The following is a 19375-nucleotide window of genomic DNA, read 5'->3' as shown; positions in this document are numbered from 1 at the left end:
TTCATAACTATGGATAGGAGGGGAGCCTCATCTGCTATTCTTGACATGCTGTAAAAGAAACGGCAAATGTTCTGCATCGTACAAAAAGCATCCCGCCCTACCTCTTATAAGCTGTCCCTAGGCACCAGTCTAGGAGCCCCCCGAAATCTGTTTAGCATGCACAGCTTCAGTTTCCGTAGTGTAGTGGTTATCACGTTCGCCTAACACGCGAAAGGTCCTCAGTTCGAAACTGGGCGGAAACATTGCTAACTCCATTATTATTTATTTCATTCTCGTGTGAAGTTGTATGACTGCACGTTACTGATGGCAACATCAACATATTCATAACTATGGATAGGAGGGGAGCCTCATCTGCTATTCTTGACATGCTGTAAAAGAAACGGCAAATGTTCTGCATCGTACAAAAAGGATCCCGCCCTACCTCCTATGAGCTGTCCCTAGGCACCACTCCGGAACTCTGTGGGAATGAATTTCCAGCAGATAATCTCTATTGTAAGGTCCTTTTTCGCAGATTTCCAAGAGATTCTCCGATGCTGAGGTGTGAAACGGACTTTGGTAGAAACACTACTTTCCCAAAGAATGAGTACTGATGGCAACATCAACATATTCATAACTATGGATAGGAGGGGAGCCTCATCTGCTATTCTTGACATGCTGTAAAAGAAACGGCAAATGTTCTGCATCGTACAAAAAGCATCCCGCCCTACCTCCTTTGAGCTGTCCCTAGGCACCAGTCTACGTGCCGCCCAAAATCTGTTTGATATGCACAGCTTCAGTTTCCGTAGTGTAGTGGTTATCACGTTCGCCTAACATGCGAAAGGTCCTCAGTTCAAAACTGGGCGGAAACATTACTAGCTCCAAATCTCTTTATTTCATTCTTGTGTGAAGATTTATGACTGCACGTTACTGATGGCAATATCAACATATTCATAACTAAGGATAAGAGGGGAGCCTCATCTGCTATTCTTGACATGCTGTAAAAGAAACGGCAAATGTTCTGCATCGTACAAAAAGGATCCCGCCCTACCTCCTATGAGCTGTCCCTAGGCACCACTCCGGAACTCTGTGGGAATGAATTTCCAGCAGATAATCTCTATTGTAAGGTCCTTTTCCAAGAGATTCTCAGATGCTGAGGTGTGAAACGGACTTTGGTAGAAACACTACTTTCCTCTGATGATGTTGATGTCCTCTGTTCGAAACATCAACATATTCATAACTATGGATAGGAGGGGAGCCTCATCTGCTATTCTTGACATGCTGTAAAAGCATCCCGCCCTACCTCCTATGAGCTGTCCATAGGCACCACTCCGGAAGTCTGTGAGAATGAATTTCCAGCAGATAATCTCTATTGTAAGGTCCTTTTTCGCAGATTTCCAAGAGATTCTCCAATGCTGAGGTGTGAAACGGACTTTGGTAGAAACACTACTTTCCCAAAGAATGAGTACTGATGGCAACATCAACATATTCATAACTATGGATAGGAGGGGAGCCTCATCTGCTATTCTTGACATGCTGTAAAAGAAACGGCAAATGTTCTGCATCGTACAAAAAGCATCCCGCCCTACCTCCTTTGAGCTGTCCCTAGGCACCAGTCTACGTGCCGCCCAAAATCTGTCTGATATGCACAGCTTCAGTTTCCGTAGTGTAGTGGTTATCACGTTCGCCTAACACGCGAAAGGTCCTCAGTTCAAAACTGGGCGGAAACATTACTAGCTCCAAATCTCTTTATTTCATTCTTGTGTGAAGATTTATGACTGCACGTTACTGATGGCAATATCAACATATTCATAACTAAGGATAAGAGGGGAGCCTCATCTGCTATTCTTGACATGCTGTAAAAGAAACGGCAAATGTTCTGCATCGTACAAAAAGGATCCCGCCCTACCTCCTATGAGCTGTTCCTAGGCACCACTCCGGAACTTTGTGGGAATGAATTTCCAGCAGATAATCTCTATTGTAAGGTCCTTTTTCGCAGATTTCCAAGAGATTCTCCGATGCTGAGGTGTGAAACGGACTTTGGTAGAAACACTACTTTCCCAAAGAATGAGTACTGATGGCAACATCAACATATTCATAACTATGGATAGGAGGGGAGCCTCATCTGCTATTCTTGACATGCTGTAAAAGAAACGGCAAATGTTCTGCATCGTACAAAAAGCATCCCGCCCTACCTCCTTTGAGCTGTCCCTAGGCACCAGTCTACGTGCCGCCCAAAATCTGTTTGATATGCACAGCTTCAGTTTCCGTAGTGTAGTGGTTATCACGTTCGCCTAACATGCGAAAGGTCCTCAGTTCAAAACTGGGCGGAAACATTACTAGCTCCAAATCTCTTTATTTCATTCTTGTGTGAAGATTTATGACTGCACGTTACTGATGGCAATATCAACATATTCATAACTAAGGATAAGAGGGGAGCCTCATCTGCTATTCTTGACATGCTGTAAAAGAAACGGCAAATGTTCTGCATCGTACAAAAAGGATCCCGCCCTACCTCCTATGAGCTGTCCCTAGGCACCACTCCGGAACTCTGTGGGAATGAATTTCCAGCAGATAATCTCTATTGTAAGGTCCTTTTCCAAGAGATTCTCAGATGCTGAGGTGTGAAACGGACTTTGGTAGAAACACTACTTTCCTCTGATGATGTTGATGTCCTCTGTTCAAAACATCAACATATTCATAACTATGGATAGGAGGGGAGCCTCATCTGCTATTCTTGACATGCTGTAAAAGGATCCCGCCCTACCTCCTATGAGCTGTCCATAGGCACCACTCCGGAAGTCTGTGAGAATGAATTTCCAGCAGATAATCTCTATTGTAAGGTCCTTTTTCGCAGATTTCCAAGAGATTCTCCGATGCTGAGGTGTGAAACGGACTTTGGTAGAAACACTACTTTCCCAAAGAATGAGTACTGATGGCAACATCAACATATTCATAACTATGGATAGGAGGGGAGCCTCATCTGCTATTCTTGACATGCTGTAAAAGAAACGGCAAATGTTCTGCATCGTACAAAAAGCATCCCGCCCTACCTCCTTTGAGCTGTCCCTAGGCACCAGTCTACGTGCCGCCCAAAATCTGTCTGATATGCACAGCTTCAGTTTCCGTAGTGTAGTGGTTATCACGTTCGCCTAACACGCGAAAGGTCCTCAGTTCAAAACTGGGCGGAAACATTACTAGCTCCAAATCTCTTTATTTCATTCTTGTGTGAAGATTTATGACTGCACGTTACTGATGGCAATATCAACATATTCATAACTAAGGATAAGAGGGGAGCCTCATCTGCTATTCTTGACATGCTGTAAAAGAAACGGCAAATGTTCTGCATCGTACAAAAAGGATCCCGCCCTACCTCCTATGAGCTGTTCCTAGGCACCACTCCGGAACTCTGTGGGAATGATTTTCCAGCAGATAATCTCTATTGTAAAGTCCTTTTCCAAGAGATTCTCCGATGCTGAGGTGTGAAACGGACTTTGGTAGAAACACTACTTTCCCAAAGATTGAGTACTGATGGCAACATCAACATATTCATAACTATGGATAGGAGGGGAGCCTCATCTGCTATTCTTGACATGCTGTAAAAGAAACGGCAAATGTTCTGCATCGTACAAAAAGGATCCCGCCCTACCTCCTATGAGCTGTCCCTAGGCACCACTCCGGAACTCTGTGGGAATGAATTTCCAGCAGATAATCTCTATTGTAAGGTCCTTTTCCAAGAGATTCTCAGATGCTGAGGTGTGAAACGGACTTTGGTAGAAACACTACTTTCCTCTGATGATGTTGATGTCCTCTGTTCGAAACATCAACATATTCATAACTATGGATAGGAGGGGAGCCTCATCTGCTATTCTTGACATGCTGTAAAAGCATCCCGCCCTACCTCCTATGAGCTGTCCATAGGCACCACTCCGGAAGTCTGTGAGAATGAATTTCCAGCAGATAATCTCTATTGTAAGGTCCTTTTCCAAGAGATTCTCAGATGCTGAGGTGTGAAACGGACTTTGGTAGAAACACTACTTTCCCAAAGAATGAGTACTGATGGCAACATCAACATATTCATAACTATGGATAGGAGGGGAGCCTCATCTGCTATTCTTGACATGCTGTAAAAGAAACGGCAAATGTTCTGCATCGTACAAAAAGCATCCCGCCCTACCTCCTTTGAGCTGTCCCTAGGCACCAGTCCACGTGCCGCCCAAAATCTGTCTGATATGCACAGCTTCAGTTTCCGTAGTGTAGTGGTTATCACGTTCGCCTAACACGCGAAAGGTCCTCAGTTCAAAACTGGGCGGAAACATTACTAGCTCCAAATCTCTTTATTTCATTCTTGTGTGAAGATTTATGACTGCACGTTACTGATGGCAATATCAACATATTCATAACTAAGGATAAGAGGGGAGCCTCATCTGCTATTCTTGACATGCTGTAAAAGAAACGGCAAATGTTCTGCATCGTACAAAAAGGATCCCGCCCTACCTCCTATGAGCTGTCCCTAGGCACCACTCCGGAACTCTGTGGGAATGAATTTCCAGCAGATAATCTCTATTGTAAGGTCCTTTTCCAAGAGATTCTCAGATGCTGAGGTGTGAAACGGACTTTGGTAGAAACACTACTTTCCCAAAGATTGAGTACTGATGGCAACATCAACATATTCATAACTATGGATAGGAGGGGAGCCTCATCTGCTATTCTTGACATGCTGTAAAAGAAACGGCAAATGTTCTGCATCGTACAAAAAGCATCCCGCCCTACCTCTTATAAGCTGTCCCTAGGCACCAGTCTAGGAGCCCCCCGAAATCTGTTTAGCATGCACAGCTTCAGTTTCCGTAGTGTAGTGGTTATCACGTTCGCCTCACACGCGAAAGGTCCTCAGTTCGAAACTGGGCGGAAACATTGCTAACTCCATTATTATTTATTTCATTCTCGTGTGAAGTTGTATGACTGCACGTTACTGATGGCAACATCAACATATTCATAACTATGGATAGGAGGGGAGCCTCATCTGCTATTCTTGACATGCTGTAAAAGAAACGGCAAATGTTCTGCATCGTACAAAAAGGATCCCGCCCTACCTCCTATGAGCTGTCCCTAGGCACCACTCCGGAACTCTGTGGGAATGAATTTCCAGCAGATAATCTCTATTGTAAGGTCCTTTTTCGCAGATTTCCAAGAGATTCTCCGATGCTGAGGTGTGAAACGGACTTTGGTAGAAACACTACTTTCCCAAAGAATGAGTACTGATGGCAACATCAACATATTCATAACTATGGATAGGAGGGGAGCCTCATCTGCTATTCTTGACATGCTGTAAAAGAAACGGCAAATGTTCTGCATCGTACAAAAAGCATCCCGCCCTACCTCTTATAAGCTGTCCCTAGGCACCAGTCTAGGAGCCCCCCGAAATCTGTTTGGCATGCACAGCTTCAGTTTCCGTAGTGTAGTGGTTATCACGTTCGCCTCACACGCGAAAGGTCCTCAGTTCGAAACTGGGCGGAAACATTGCTAGCTCTATTATTATTTATTTCATTCTCGTGTGAAGTTGTATGACTGCACGTTACTGATGGCAACATCAACATATTCATAAATATGGATAGGAGGGGAGCCTCATCTGCTATTCTTGACATGCTGTAAAAGAAACGGCAAATGTTCTGCATCGTACAAAAAGGATCCCGCCCTACCTCCTATGAGCTGTCCCTAGGCACCACTCCGGAACTCTGTGGGAATGAATTTCCAGCAGATAATCTCTATTGTAAGGTCCTTTTTCGCAGATTTCCAAGAGATTCTCCGATGCTGAGGTGTGAAACGGACTTTGGTAGAAACACTACTTTCCCAAAGAATGAGTACTGATGGCAACATCAACATATTCATAACTATGGATAGGAGGGGAGCCTCATCTGCTATTCTTGACATGCTGTAAAAGAAACGGCAAATGTTCTGCATCGTACAAAAAGCATCCCGCCCTACCTCCTTTGAGCTGTCCCTAGGCACCAGTCTACGTGCCGCCCAAAATCTGTTTGATATGCACAGCTTCAGTTTCCATAGTGTAGTGGTTATCACGTTCGCCTAACACGCGAAAGGTCCTCAGTTCAAAACTGGGCGGAAACATTACTAGCTCCAAATCTCTTTATTTCATTCTTGTGTGAAGATTTATGACTGCACGTTACTGATGGCAATATCAACATATTCATAACTAAGGATAAGAGGGGAGCCTCATCTGCTATTCTTGACATGCTGTAAAAGAAACGGCAAATGTTCTGCATCGTACAAAAAGGATCCCGCCCTACCTCCTATGAGCTGTCCCTAGGCACCACTCCGGAACTCTGTGGGAATGAATTTCCAGCAGATAATCTCTATTGTAAGTTCCTTTTCCAAGAGATTCTCAGATGCTGAGGTGTGAAACGGACTTTGGTAGAAACACTACTTTCCTCTGATGATGTTGATGTCCTCTGTTCGAAACATCAACATATTCATAACTATGGATAGGAGGGGAGCCTCATCTGCTATTCTTGACATGCTGTAAAAGCATCCCGCCCTACCTCCTATGAGCTGTCCATAGGCACCACTCCGGAAGTCTGTGAGAATGAATTTCCAGCAGATAATCTCTATTGTAAGGTCCTTTTTCGCAGATTTCCAAGAGATTCTCCAATGCTGAGGTGTGAAACGGACTTTGGTAGAAACACTACTTTCCCAAAGAATGAGTACTGATGGCAACATCAACATATTCATAACTATGGATAGGAGGGGAGCCTCATCTGCTATTCTTGACATGCTGTAAAAGAAACGGCAAATGTTCTGCATCGTACAAAAAGGATCCCGCCCTACCTCCTATGAGCTGTCCCTAGGCACCACTCCGGAACTCTGTGGGAATGAATTTCCAGCAGATAATCTCTATTGTAAGGTCCTTTTTCGCAGATTTCCAAGAGATTCTCCGATGCTGAGGTGTGAAACGGACTTTGGTAGAAACACTACTTTCCCAAAGAATGAGTACTGATGGCAACATCAACATATTCATAACTATGGATAGGAGGGGAGCCTCATCTGCTATTCTTGACATGCTGTAAAAGAAACGGCAAATGTTCTGCATCGTACAAAAAGGATCCCGCCCTACCTCCTATGAGCTGTCCCTAGGCACCACTCCGGAACTCTGTGGGAATGAATTTCCAGCAGATAATCTCTATTGTAAGGTCCTTTTTCGCAGATTTCCAAGAGATTCTCCGATGCTGAGGTGTGAAACGGACTTTGGTAGAAACACTACTTTCCCAAAGAATGAGTACTGATGGCAACATCAACATATTCATAACTATGGATAGGAGGGGAGCCTCATCTGCTATTCTTGACATGCTGTAAAAGAAACGGCAAATGTTCTGCATCGTACAAAAAGCATCCCGCCCTACCTCCTTTGAGCTGTCCCTAGGCACCAGTCTACGTGCCGCCCAAAATCTATTTGATATGCACAGCTTCAGTTTCCGTAGTGTAGTGGTTATCACGTTCGCCTAACACGCGAAAGGTCCTCAGTTCAAAACTGGGCGGAAACATTACTAGCTCCAAATCTCTTTATTTCATTCTTGTGTGAAGATTTATGACTGCACGTTACTGATGGCAATATCAACATATTCATAACTAAGGATAAGAGGGGAGCCTCATCTGCTATTCTTGACATGCTGTAAAAGAAACGGCAAATGTTCTGCATCGTACAAAAAGGATCCCGCCCTACCTCCTATGAGCTGTCCCTAGGCACCACTCCGGAACTCTGTGGGAATGAATTTCCAGCAGATAATCTCTATTGTAAGGTCCTTTTCCAAGAGATTCTCAGATGCTGAGGTGTGAAACGGACTTTGGTAGAAACACTACTTTCCTCTGATGATGTTGATGTCCTCTGTTCGAAACATCAACATATTCATAACTATGGATAGGAGGGGAGCCTCATCTGCTATTCTTGACATGCTGTAAAAGCATCCCGCCCTACCTCCTATGAGCTGTCCATAGGCACCACTCCGGAAGTCTGTGAGAATGAATTTCCAGCAGATAATCTCTATTGTAAGGTCCTTTTTCGCAGATTTCCAAGAGATTCTCCAATGCTGAGGTGTGAAACGGACTTTGGTAGAAACACTACTTTCCCAAAGAATGAGTACTGATGGCAACATCAACATATTCATAACTATGGATAGGAGGGGAGCCTCATCTGCTATTCTTGACATGCTGTAAAAGAAACGGCAAATGTTCTGCATCGTACAAAAAGGATCCCGCCCTACCTCCTATGAGCTGTCCCTAGGCACCACTCCGGAACTCTGTGGGAATGAATTTCCAGCAGATAATCTCTATTGTAAGGTCCTTTTTCGCAGATTTCCAAGAGATTCTCCGATGCTGAGGTGTGAAACGGACTTTGGTAGAAACACTACTTTCCCAAAGAATGAGTACTGATGGCAACATCAACATATTCATAACTATGGATAGGAGGGGAGCCTCATCTGCTATTCTTGACATGCTGTAAAAGAAACGGCAAATGTTCTGCATCGTACAAAAAGCATCCCGCCCTACCTCCTTTGAGCTGTCCCTAGGCACCAGTCTACGTGCCGCCCAAAATCTGTTTGATATGCACAGCTTCAGTTTCCGTAGTGTAGTGGTTATCACGTTCGCCTAACACGCGAAAGGTCCTCAGTTCAAAACTGGGCGGAAACATTACTAGCTCCAAATCTCTTTATTTCATTCTTGTGTGAAGATTTATGACTGCACGTTACTGATGGCAATATCAACATATTCATAACTAAGGATAAGAGGGGAGCCTCATCTGCTATTCTTGACATGCTGTAAAAGAAACGGCAAATGTTCTGCATCGTACAAAAAGGATCCCGCCCTACCTCCTATGAGCTGTCCCTAGGCACCACTCCGGAACTCTGTGGGAATGAATTTCCAGCAGATAATCTCTATTGTAAGGTCCTTTTCCAAGAGATTCTCAGATGCTGAGGTGTGAAACGGACTTTGGTAGAAACACTACTTTCCCAAAGAATGAGTACTGATGGCAACATCAACATATTCATAACTATGGATAGGAGGGGAGCCTCATCTGCTATTCTTGACATGCTGTAAAAGAAACGGCAAATGTTCTGCATCGTACAAAAAGGATCCCGCCCTACCTCCTATGAGCTGTCCCTAGGCACCACTCCGGAACTCTGTGGGAATGAATTTCCAGCAGATAATCTCTATTGTAAGGTCCTTTTTCGCAGATTTCCAAGAGATTCTCCGATGCTGAGGTGTGAAACGGACTTTGGTAGAAACACTACTTTCCCAAAGAATGAGTACTGATGGCAACATCAACATATTCATAACTATGGATAGGAGGGGAGCCTCATCTGCTATTCTTGACATGCTGTAAAAGAAACGGCAAATGTTCTGCATCGTACAAAAAGCATCCCGCCCTACCTCCTTTGAGCTGTCCCTAGGCACCAGTCTACGTGCCGCCCAAAATCTGTTTGATATGCACAGCTTCAGTTTCCGTAGTGTAGTGGTTATCACGTTCGCCTAACACGCGAAAGGTCCTCAGTTCAAAACTGGGCGGAAACATTACTAGCTCCAAATCTCTTTATTTCATTCTTGTGTGAAGATTTATGACTGCACGTTACTGATGGCAATATCAACATATTCATAACTAAGGATAAGAGGGGAGCCTCATCTGGTATTCTTGACATGCTGTAAAAGAAACGGCAAATGTTCTGCATCGTACAAAAAGGATCCCGCCCTACCTCCTATGAGCTGTCCCTAGGCACCACTCCGGAACTCTGTGGGAATGAATTTCCAGCAGATAATCTCTATTGTAAGGTCCTTTTCCAAGAGATTCTCAGATGCTGAGGTGTGAAACGGACTTTGGTAGAAACACTACTTTCCCAAAGAATGAGTACTGATGGCAATATCAACATATTCATAACTAAGGATAAGAGGGGAGCCTCATCTGCTATTCTTGACATGCTGTAAAAGAAACGGCAAATGTTCTGCATCGTACAAAAAGGATCCCGCCCTACCTCCTATGAGCTGTCCCTAGGCACCACTCCGGAACTCTGTGGGAATGAATTTCCAGCAGATAATCTCTATTGTAAGGTCCTTTTCCAAGAGATTCTCAGATGCTGAGGTGTGAAACGGACTTTGGTAGAAACACTACTTTCCCAAAGAATGAGTACTGATGGCAACATCAACATATTCATAACTATGGATAGGAGGGGAGCCTCATCTGCTATTCTTGACATGCTGTAAAAGAAACGGCAAATGTTCTGCATCGTACAAAAAGCATCCCGCCCTACCTCTTATAAGCTGTCCCTAGGCACCAGTCTAGGAGCCCCCCGAAATCTGTTTAGCATGCACAGCTTCAGTTTCCGTAGTGTAGTGGTTATCACGTTCGCCTCACACGCGAAATGTCCTCAGTTCGAAACTGGGCGGAAACATTGCTAGCTCTATTATTATTTATTTCATTCTCGTGTGAAGTTGTATGACTGCACGTTACTGATGGCAACATCAACATATTCATAAATATGGATAGGAGGGGAGCCTCATCTGCTATTCTTGACATGCTGTAAAAGAAACGGCAAATGTTCTGCATCGTACAAAAAGGATCCCGCCCTACCTCCTATGAGCTGTCCCTAGGCACCACTCCGGAACTCTGTGGGAATGAATTTCCAGCAGATAATCTCTATTGTAAGGTCCTTTTCCAAGAGATTCTCCGATGCTGAGGTGTGAAACGGACTTTGGTAGAAACACTACTTTCCCAAAGAATGAGTACTGATGGCAACATCAACATATTCATAACTATGGATAGGAGGGGAGCCTCATCTGCTATTCTTGACATGCTGTAAAAGAAACGGCAAATGTTCTGCATCGTACAAAAAGGATCCCGCCCTACCTCCTATGAGCTGTCCCTAGGCACCACTCCGGAACTCTGTGGGAATGAATTTCCAGCAGATAATCTCTATTGTAAGGTCCTTTTTCGCAGATTTCCAAGAGATTCTCCGATGCTGAGGTGTGAAACGGACTTTGGTAGAAACACTACTTTCCCAAAGAATGAGTACTGATGGCAACATCAACATATTCATAACTATGGATAGGAGGGGAGCCTCATCTGCTATTCTTGACATGCTGTAAAAGAAACGGCAAATGTTCTGCATCGTACAAAAAGCATCCCGCCCTACCTCCTTTGAGCTGTCCCTAGGCACCAGTCTACGTGCCGCCCAAAATCTGTTTGATATGCACAGCTTCAGTTTCCGTAGTGTAGTGGTTATCACGTTCGCCTAACACGCGAAAGGTCCTCAGTTCAAAACTGGGCGGAAACATTACTAGCTCCAAATCTCTTTATTTCATTCTTGTGTGAAGATTTATGACTGCACGTTACTGATGGCAATATCAACATATTCATAACTAAGGATAAGAGGGGAGCCTCATCTGCTATTCTTGACATGGTGTAAAAGAAACGGCAAATGTTCTGCATCGTACAAAAAGGATCCCGCCCTACCTCCTATGAGCTGTCCCTAGGCACCACTCCGGAACTCTGTGGGAATGAATTTCCAGCAGATAATCTCTATTGTAAGGTCCTTTTCCAAGAGATTCTCAGATGCTGAGGTGTGAAACGGACTTTGGTAGAAACACTACTTTCCTCTGATGATGTTGATGTCCTCTGTTCGAAACATCAACATATTCATAACTATGGATAGGAGGGGAGCCTCATCTGCTATTCTTGACATGCTGTAAAAGCATCCCGCCCTACCTCCTATGAGCTGTCCATAGGCACCACTCCGGAAGTCTGTGAGAATGAATTTCCAGCAGATAATCTCTATTGTAAGGTCCTTTTTCGCAGATTTCCAAGAGATTCTCCAATGCTGAGGTGTGAAACGGACTTTGGTAGAAACACTACTTTCCCAAAGAATGAGTACTGATGGCAACATCAACATATTCATAACTATGGATAGGAGGGGAGCCTCATCTGCTATTCTTGACATGCTGTAAAAGAAACGGCAAATGTTCTGCATCGTACAAAAAGGATCCCGCCCTACCTCCTATGAGCTGTCCCTAGGCACCACTCCGGAACTCTGTGGGAATGAATTTCCAGCAGATAATCTCTATTGTAAGGTCCTTTTTCGCAGATTTCCAAGAGATTCTCCGATGCTGAGGTGTGAAACGGACTTTGGTAGAAACACTACTTTCCCAAAGAATGAGTACTGATGGCAACATCAACATATTCATAACTATGGATAGGAGGGGAGCCTCATCTGCTATTCTTGACATGCTGTAAAAGAAACGGCAAATGTTCTGCATCGTACAAAAAGCATCCCGCCCTACCTCCTTTGAGCTGTCCCTAGGCACCAGTCTACGTGCCGCCCAAAATCTGTTTGATATGCACAGCTTCAGTTTCCGTAGTGTAGTGGTTATCACGTTCGCCTAACACGCGAAAGGTCCTCAGTTCAAAACTGGGCGGAAACATTACTAGCTCCAAATCTCTTTATTTCATTCTTGTGTGAAGATTTATGACTGCACGTTACTGATGGCAATATCAACATATTCATAACTAAGGATAAGAGGGGAGCCTCATCTGCTATTCTTGACATGCTGTAAAAGAAACGGCAAATGTTCTGCATCGTACAAAAAGGATCCCGCCCTACCTCCTATGAGCTGTCCCTAGGCACCACTCCGGAACTCTGTGGGAATGAATTTCCAGCAGATAATCTCTATTGTAAGGTCCTTTTCCAAGAGATTCTCAGATGCTGAGGTGTGAAACGGACTTTGGTAGAAACACTACTTTCCTCTGATGATGTTGATGTCCTCTGTTCGAAACATCAACATATTCATAACTATGGATAGGAGGGGAGCCTCATCTGCTATTCTTGACATGCTGTAAAAGCATCCCGCCCTACCTCCTATGAGCTGTCCATAGGCACCACTCCGGAAGTCTGTGAGAATGAATTTCCAGCAGATAATCTCTATTGTAAGGTCCTTTTTCGCAGATTTCCAAGAGATTCTCCAATGCTGAGGTGTGAAACGGACTTTGGTAGAAACACTACTTTCCCAAAGAATGAGTACTGATGGCAACATCAACATATTCATAACTATGGATAGGAGGGGAGCCTCATCTGCTATTCTTGACATGCTGTAAAAGAAACGGCAAATGTTCTGCATCGTACAAAAAGGATCCCGCCCTACCTCCTATGAGCTGTCCCTAGGCACCACTCCGGAACTCTGTGGGAATGAATTTCCAGCAGATAATCTCTATTGTAAGGTCCTTTTTCGCAGATTTCCAAGAGATTCTCCGATGCTGAGGTGTGAAACGGACTTTGGTAGAAACACTACTTTCCCAAAGAATGAGTACTGATGGCAACATCAACATATTCATAACTATGGATAGGAGGGGAGCCTCATCTGCTATTCTTGACATGCTGTAAAAGAAACGGCAAATGTTCTGCATCGTACAAAAAGCATCCCGCCCTACCTCCTTTGAGCTGTCCCTAGGCACCAGTCTACGTGCCGCCCAAAATCTGTTTGATATGCACAGCTTCAGTTTCCGTAGTGTAGTGGTTATCACGTTCGCCTAACACGCGAAAGGTCCTCAGTTCAAAACTGGGCGGAAACATTACTAGCTCCAAATCTCTTTATTTCATTCTTGTGTGAAGATTTATGACTGCACGTTACTGATGGCAATATCAACATATTCATAACTAAGGATAAGAGGGGAGCCTCATCTGCTATTCTTGACATGCTGTAAAAGAAACGGCAAATGTTCTGCATCGTACAAAAAGGATCCCGCCCTACCTCCTATGAGCTGTCCCTAGGCACCACTCCGGAACTCTGTGGGAATGAATTTCCAGCAGATAATCTCTATTGTAAGGTCCTTTTCCAAGAGATTCTCAGATGCTGAGGTGTGAAACGGACTTTGGTAGAAACACTACTTTCCTCTGATGATGTTGATGTCCTCTGTTCGAAACATCAACATATTCATAACTATGGATAGGAGGGGAGCCTCATCTGCTATTCTTGACATGCTGTAAAAGCATCCCGCCCTACCTCCTATGAGCTGTCCATAGGCACCACTCCGGAAGTCTGTGAGAATGAATTTCCAGCAGATAATCTCTATTGTAAGGTCCTTTTTCGCAGATTTCCAAGAGATTCTCCAATGCTGAGGTGTGAAACGGACTTTGGTAGAAACACTACTTTCCCAAAGAATGAGTACTGATGGCAACATCAACATATTCATAACTATGGATAGGAGGGGAGCCTCATCTGCTATTCTTGACATGCTGTAAAAGAAACGGCAAATGTTCTGCATCGTACAAAAAGCATCCCGCCCTACCTCCTTTGAGCTGTCCCTAGGCACCAGTCTACGTGCCGCCCAAAATCTGTTTGATATGCACAGCTTCAGTTTCCATAGTGTAGTGGTTATCACGTTCGCCTAACACGCGAAAGGTCCTCAGTTCAAAACTGGGCGGAAACATTACTAGCTCCAAATCTCTTTATTTCATTCTTGTGTGAAGATTTATGACTGCACGTTACTGATGGCAATATCAACATATTCATAACTAAGGATAAGAGGGGAGCCTCATCTGCTATTCTTGACATGCTGTAAAAGAAACGGCAAATGTTCTGCATCGTACAAAAAGGATCCCGCCCTACCTCCTATGAGCTGTCCCTAGGCACCACTCCGGAACTCTGTGGGAATGAATTTCCAGCAGATAATCTCTATTGTAAGTTCCTTTTCCAAGAGATTCTCAGATGCTGAGGTGTGAAACGGACTTTGGTAGAAACACTACTTTCCTCTGATGATGTTGATGTCCTCTGTTCGAAACATCAACATATTCATAACTATGGATAGGAGGGGAGCCTCATCTGCTATTCTTGACATGCTGTAAAAGCATCCCGCCCTACCTCCTATGAGCTGTCCATAGGCACCACTCCGGAAGTCTGTGAGAATGAATTTCCAGCAGATAATCTCTATTGTAAGGTCCTTTTTCGCAGATTTCCAAGAGATTCTCCAATGCTGAGGTGTGAAACGGACTTTGGTAGAAACACTACTTTCCCAAAGAATGAGTACTGATGGCAACATCAACATATTCATAACTATGGATAGGAGGGGAGCCTCATCTGCTATTCTTGACATGCTGTAAAAGAAACGGCAAATGTTCTGCATCGTACAAAAAGGATCCCGCCCTACCTCCTATGAGCTGTCCCTAGGCACCACTCCGGAACTCTGTGGGAATGAATTTCCAGCAGATAATCTCTATTGTAAGGTCCTTTTTCGCAGATTTCCAAGAGATTCTCCGATGCTGAGGTGTGAAACGGACTTTGGTAGAAACACTACTTTCCCAAAGAATGAGTACTGATGGCAACATCAACATATTCATAACTATGGATAGGAGGGGAGCCTCATCTGCTATTCTTGACATGCTGTAAAAGAAACGGCAAATGTTCTGCATCGTACAAAAAGGATCCCGCCCTACCTCCTATGAGCTGTCCCTAGGCACCACTCCGGAACTCTGTGGGAATGAATTTCCAGCAGATAATCTCTATTGTAAGGTCCTTTTTCGCAGATTTCCAAGAGATTCTCCGATGCTGAGGTGTGAAACGGACTTTGGTAGAAACACTACTTTCCCAAAGAATGAGTACTGATGGCAACATCAACATATTCATAACTATGGATAGGAGGGGAGCCTCATCTGCTATTCTTGACATGCTGTAAAAGAAACGGCAAATGTTCTGCATCGTACAAAAAGCATCCCGCCCTACCTCCTTTGAGCTGTCCCTAGGCACCAGTCTACGTGCCGCCCAAAATCTATTTGATATGCACAGCTTCAGTTTCCGTAGTGTAGTGGTTATCACGTTCGCCTAACACGCGAAAGGTCCTCAGTTCAAAACTGGGCGGAAACATTACTAGCTCCAAATCTCTTTATTTCATTCTTGTGTGAAGATTTATGACTGCACGTTACTGATGGCAATATCAACATATTCATAACTAAGGATAAGAGGGGAGCCTCATCTGCTATTCTTGACATGCTGTAAAAGAAACGGCAAATGTTCTGCATCGTACAAAAAGGATCCCGCCCTACCTCCTATGAGCTGTCCCTAGGCACCACTCCGGAACTCTGTGGGAATGAATTTCCAGCAGATAATCTCTATTGTAAGGTCCTTTTCCAAGAGATTCTCAGATGCTGAGGTGTGAAACGGACTTTGGTAGAAACACTACTTTCCTCTGATGATGTTGATGTCCTCTGTTCGAAACATCAACATATTCATAACTATGGATAGGAGGGGAGCCTCATCTGCTATTCTTGACATGCTGTAAAAGCATCCCGCCCTACCTCCTATGAGCTGTCCATAGGCACCACTCCGGAAGTCTGTGAGAATGAATTTCCAGCAGATAATCTCTATTGTAAGGTCCTTTTTCGCAGATTTCCAAGAGATTCTCCAATGCTGAGGTGTGAAACGGACTTTGGTAGAAACACTACTTTCCCAAAGAATGAGTACTGATGGCAACATCAACATATTCATAACTATGGATAGGAGGGGAGCCTCATCTGCTATTCTTGACATGCTGTAAAAGAAACGGCAAATGTTCTGCATCGTACAAAAAGGATCCCGCCCTACCTCCTATGAGCTGTCCCTAGGCACCACTCCGGAACTCTGTGGGAATGAATTTCCAGCAGATAATCTCTATTGTAAGGTCCTTTTTCGCAGATTTCCAAGAGATTCTCCGATGCTGAGGTGTGAAACGGACTTTGGTAGAAACACTACTTTCCCAAAGAATGAGTACTGATGGCAACATCAACATATTCATAACTATGGATAGGAGGGGAGCCTCATCTGCTATTCTTGACATGCTGTAAAAGAAACGGCAAATGTTCTGCATCGTACAAAAAGCATCCCGCCCTACCTCCTTTGAGCTGTCCCTAGGCACCAGTCTACGTGCCGCCCAAAATCTGTTTGATATGCACAGCTTCAGTTTCCGTAGTGTAGTGGTTATCACGTTCGCCTAACACGCGAAAGGTCCTCAGTTCAAAACTGGGCGGAAACATTACTAGCTCCAAATCTCTTTATTTCATTCTTGTGTGAAGATTTATGACTGCACGTTACTGATGGCAATATCAACATATTCATAACTAAGGATAAGAGGGGAGCCTCATCTGCTATTCTTGACATGCTGTAAAAGAAACGGCAAATGTTCTGCATCGTACAAAAAGGATCCCGCCCTACCTCCTATGAGCTGTCCCTAGGCACCACTCCGGAACTCTGTGGGAATGAATTTCCAGCAGATAATCTCTATTGTAAGGTCCTTTTCCAAGAGATTCTCAGATGCTGAGGTGTGAAACGGACTTTGGTAGAAACACTACTTTCCCAAAGAATGAGTACTGATGGCAACATCAACATATTCATAACTATGGATAGGAGGGGAGCCTCATCTGCTATTCTTGACATGCTGTAAAAGAAACGGCAAATGTTCTGCATCGTACAAAAAGGATCCCGCCCTACCTCCTATGAGCTGTCCCTAGGCACCACTCCGGAACTCTGTGGGAATGAATTTCCAGCAGATAATCTCTATTGTAAGGTCCTTTTTCGCAGATTTCCAAGAGATTCTCCGATGCTGAGGTGTGAAACGGACTTTGGTAGAAACACTACTTTCCCAAAGAATGAGTACTGATGGCAACATCAACATATTCATAACTATGGATAGGAGGGGAGCCTCATCTGCTATTCTTGACATGCTGTAAAAGAAACGGCAAATGTTCTGCATCGTACAAAAAGCATCCCGCCCTACCTCCTTTGAGCTGTCCCTAGGCACCAGTCTACGTGCCGCCCAAAATCTGTTTGATATGCACAGCTTCAGTTTCCGTAGTGTAGTGGTTATCACGTTCGCCTAACACGCGAAAGGTCCTCAGTTCAAAACTGGGCGGAAACATTACTAGCTCCAAATCTCTTTATTTCATTCTTGTGTGAAGATTTATGACTGCACGTTACTGATGGCAATATCAACATATTCATAACTAAGGATAAGAGGGGAGCCTCATCTGGTATTCTTGACATGCTGTAAAAGAAACGGCAAATGTTCTGCATCGTACAAAAAGGATCCCGCCCTACCTCCTATGAGCTGTCCCTAGGCACCACTCCGGAACTCTGTGGGAATGAATTTCCAGCAGATAATCTCTATTGTAAGGTCCTTTTCCAAGAGATTCTCAGATGCTGAGGTGTGAAACGGACTTTGGTAGAAACACTACTTTCCCAAAGAATGAGTACTGATGGCAATATCAACATATTCATAACTAAGGATAAGAGGGGAGCCTCATCTGCTATTCTTGACATGCTGTAAAAGAAACGGCAAATGTTCTGCATCGTACAAAAAGGATCCCGCCCTACCTCCTATGAGCTGTCCCTAGGCACCACTCCGGAACTCTGTGGGAATGAATTTCCAGCAGATAATCTCTATTGTAAGGTCCTTTTCCAAGAGATTCTCAGATGCTGAGGTGTGAAACGGACTTTGGTAGAAACACTACTTTCCCAAAGAATGAGTACTGATGGCAACATCAACATATTCATAACTATGGATAGGAGGGGAGCCTCATCTGCTATTCTTGACATGCTGTAAAAGAAACGGCAAATGTTCTGCATCGTACAAAAAGCATCCCGCCCTACCTCTTATAAGCTGTCCCTAGGCACCAGTCTAGGAGCCCCCCGAAATCTGTTTAGCATGCACAGCTTCAGTTTCCGTAGTGTAGTGGTTATCACGTTCGCCTCACACGCGAAATGTCCTCAGTTCGAAACTGGGCGGAAACATTGCTAGCTCTATTATTATTTATTTCATTCTCGTGTGAAGTTGTATGACTGCACGTTACTGATGGCAACATCAACATATTCATAAATATGGATAGGAGGGGAGCCTCATCTGCTATTCTTGACATGCTGTAAAAGAAACGGCAAATGTTCTGCATCGTACAAAAAGGATCCCGCCCTACCTCCTATGAGCTGTCCCTAGGCACCACTCCGGAACTCTGTGGGAATGAATTTCCAGCAGATAATCTCTATTGTAAGGTCCTTTTCCAAGAGATTCTCCGATGCTGAGGTGTGAAACGGACTTTGGTAGAAACACTACTTTCCCAAAGAATGAGTACTGATGGCAACATCAACATATTCATAACTATGGATAGGAGGGGAGCCTCATCTGCTATTCTTGACATGCTGTAAAAGAAACGGCAAATGTTCTGCATCGTACAAAAAGGATCCCGCCCTACCTCCTATGAGCTGTCCCTAGGCACCACTCCGGAACTCTGTGGGAATGAATTTCCAGCAGATAATCTCTATTGTAAGGTCCTTTTTCGCAGATTTCCAAGAGATTCTCCGATGCTGAGGTGTGAAACGGACTTTG

The 19375-nt window shown here is 44.2% G+C and overlaps 11 non-coding genes across 11 annotated transcripts; all 11 read left to right on the top strand.

Moving 5' to 3' along the window:
• Nucleotides 1-169: 169 nt before the first annotated feature.
• On the top strand, nt 170-242 carry trnav-aac (transfer RNA valine (anticodon AAC)). Its single transcript has one exon. It is a non-coding gene; the product is annotated as a tRNA-Val (tRNA).
• A 1391-nt stretch (nt 243-1633) lies between these two features.
• On the top strand, nt 1634-1706 carry trnav-aac (transfer RNA valine (anticodon AAC)). Its single transcript has one exon. It is a non-coding gene; the product is annotated as a tRNA-Val (tRNA).
• Nucleotides 1707-3097: 1391 nt separating this feature from the next.
• Nucleotides 3098-3170, top strand: trnav-aac (transfer RNA valine (anticodon AAC)). Its single transcript has one exon. It is a non-coding gene; the product is annotated as a tRNA-Val (tRNA).
• A 1051-nt stretch (nt 3171-4221) lies between these two features.
• trnav-aac (transfer RNA valine (anticodon AAC)) lies at nt 4222-4294 on the top strand. The gene has a single exon. It is a non-coding gene; the product is annotated as a tRNA-Val (tRNA).
• Nucleotides 4295-4817: 523 nt separating this feature from the next.
• trnav-cac (transfer RNA valine (anticodon CAC)) lies at nt 4818-4890 on the top strand. The gene has a single exon. It is a non-coding gene; the product is annotated as a tRNA-Val (tRNA).
• A 533-nt stretch (nt 4891-5423) lies between these two features.
• Nucleotides 5424-5496, top strand: trnav-cac (transfer RNA valine (anticodon CAC)). Its single transcript has one exon. It is a non-coding gene; the product is annotated as a tRNA-Val (tRNA).
• A 1963-nt stretch (nt 5497-7459) lies between these two features.
• trnav-aac (transfer RNA valine (anticodon AAC)) lies at nt 7460-7532 on the top strand. The gene has a single exon. It is a non-coding gene; the product is annotated as a tRNA-Val (tRNA).
• A 1071-nt stretch (nt 7533-8603) lies between these two features.
• trnav-aac (transfer RNA valine (anticodon AAC)) lies at nt 8604-8676 on the top strand. Its single transcript has one exon. It is a non-coding gene; the product is annotated as a tRNA-Val (tRNA).
• Nucleotides 8677-9485: 809 nt separating this feature from the next.
• Nucleotides 9486-9558, top strand: trnav-aac (transfer RNA valine (anticodon AAC)). Its single transcript has one exon. It is a non-coding gene; the product is annotated as a tRNA-Val (tRNA).
• Nucleotides 9559-10357: 799 nt separating this feature from the next.
• Nucleotides 10358-10430, top strand: trnav-cac (transfer RNA valine (anticodon CAC)). The gene has a single exon. It is a non-coding gene; the product is annotated as a tRNA-Val (tRNA).
• An 8283-nt stretch (nt 10431-18713) lies between these two features.
• Nucleotides 18714-18786, top strand: trnav-cac (transfer RNA valine (anticodon CAC)). Its single transcript has one exon. It is a non-coding gene; the product is annotated as a tRNA-Val (tRNA).
• The last annotated feature ends 589 nt before the right edge of the window (nt 18787-19375 follow it).

This window comes from Leuresthes tenuis, unplaced genomic scaffold (genome assembly GCF_036924035.1).
Source record: "Leuresthes tenuis unplaced genomic scaffold, fLeuTen1.0.hap1 SCAF_6, whole genome shotgun sequence".
NCBI lineage: Eukaryota > Metazoa > Chordata > Actinopteri > Atheriniformes > Atherinopsidae > Leuresthes > Leuresthes tenuis.
The sequence above is the reverse complement of the archived record's forward strand: the minus strand, read 5'-3'. Positions and strand labels throughout refer to the sequence as shown.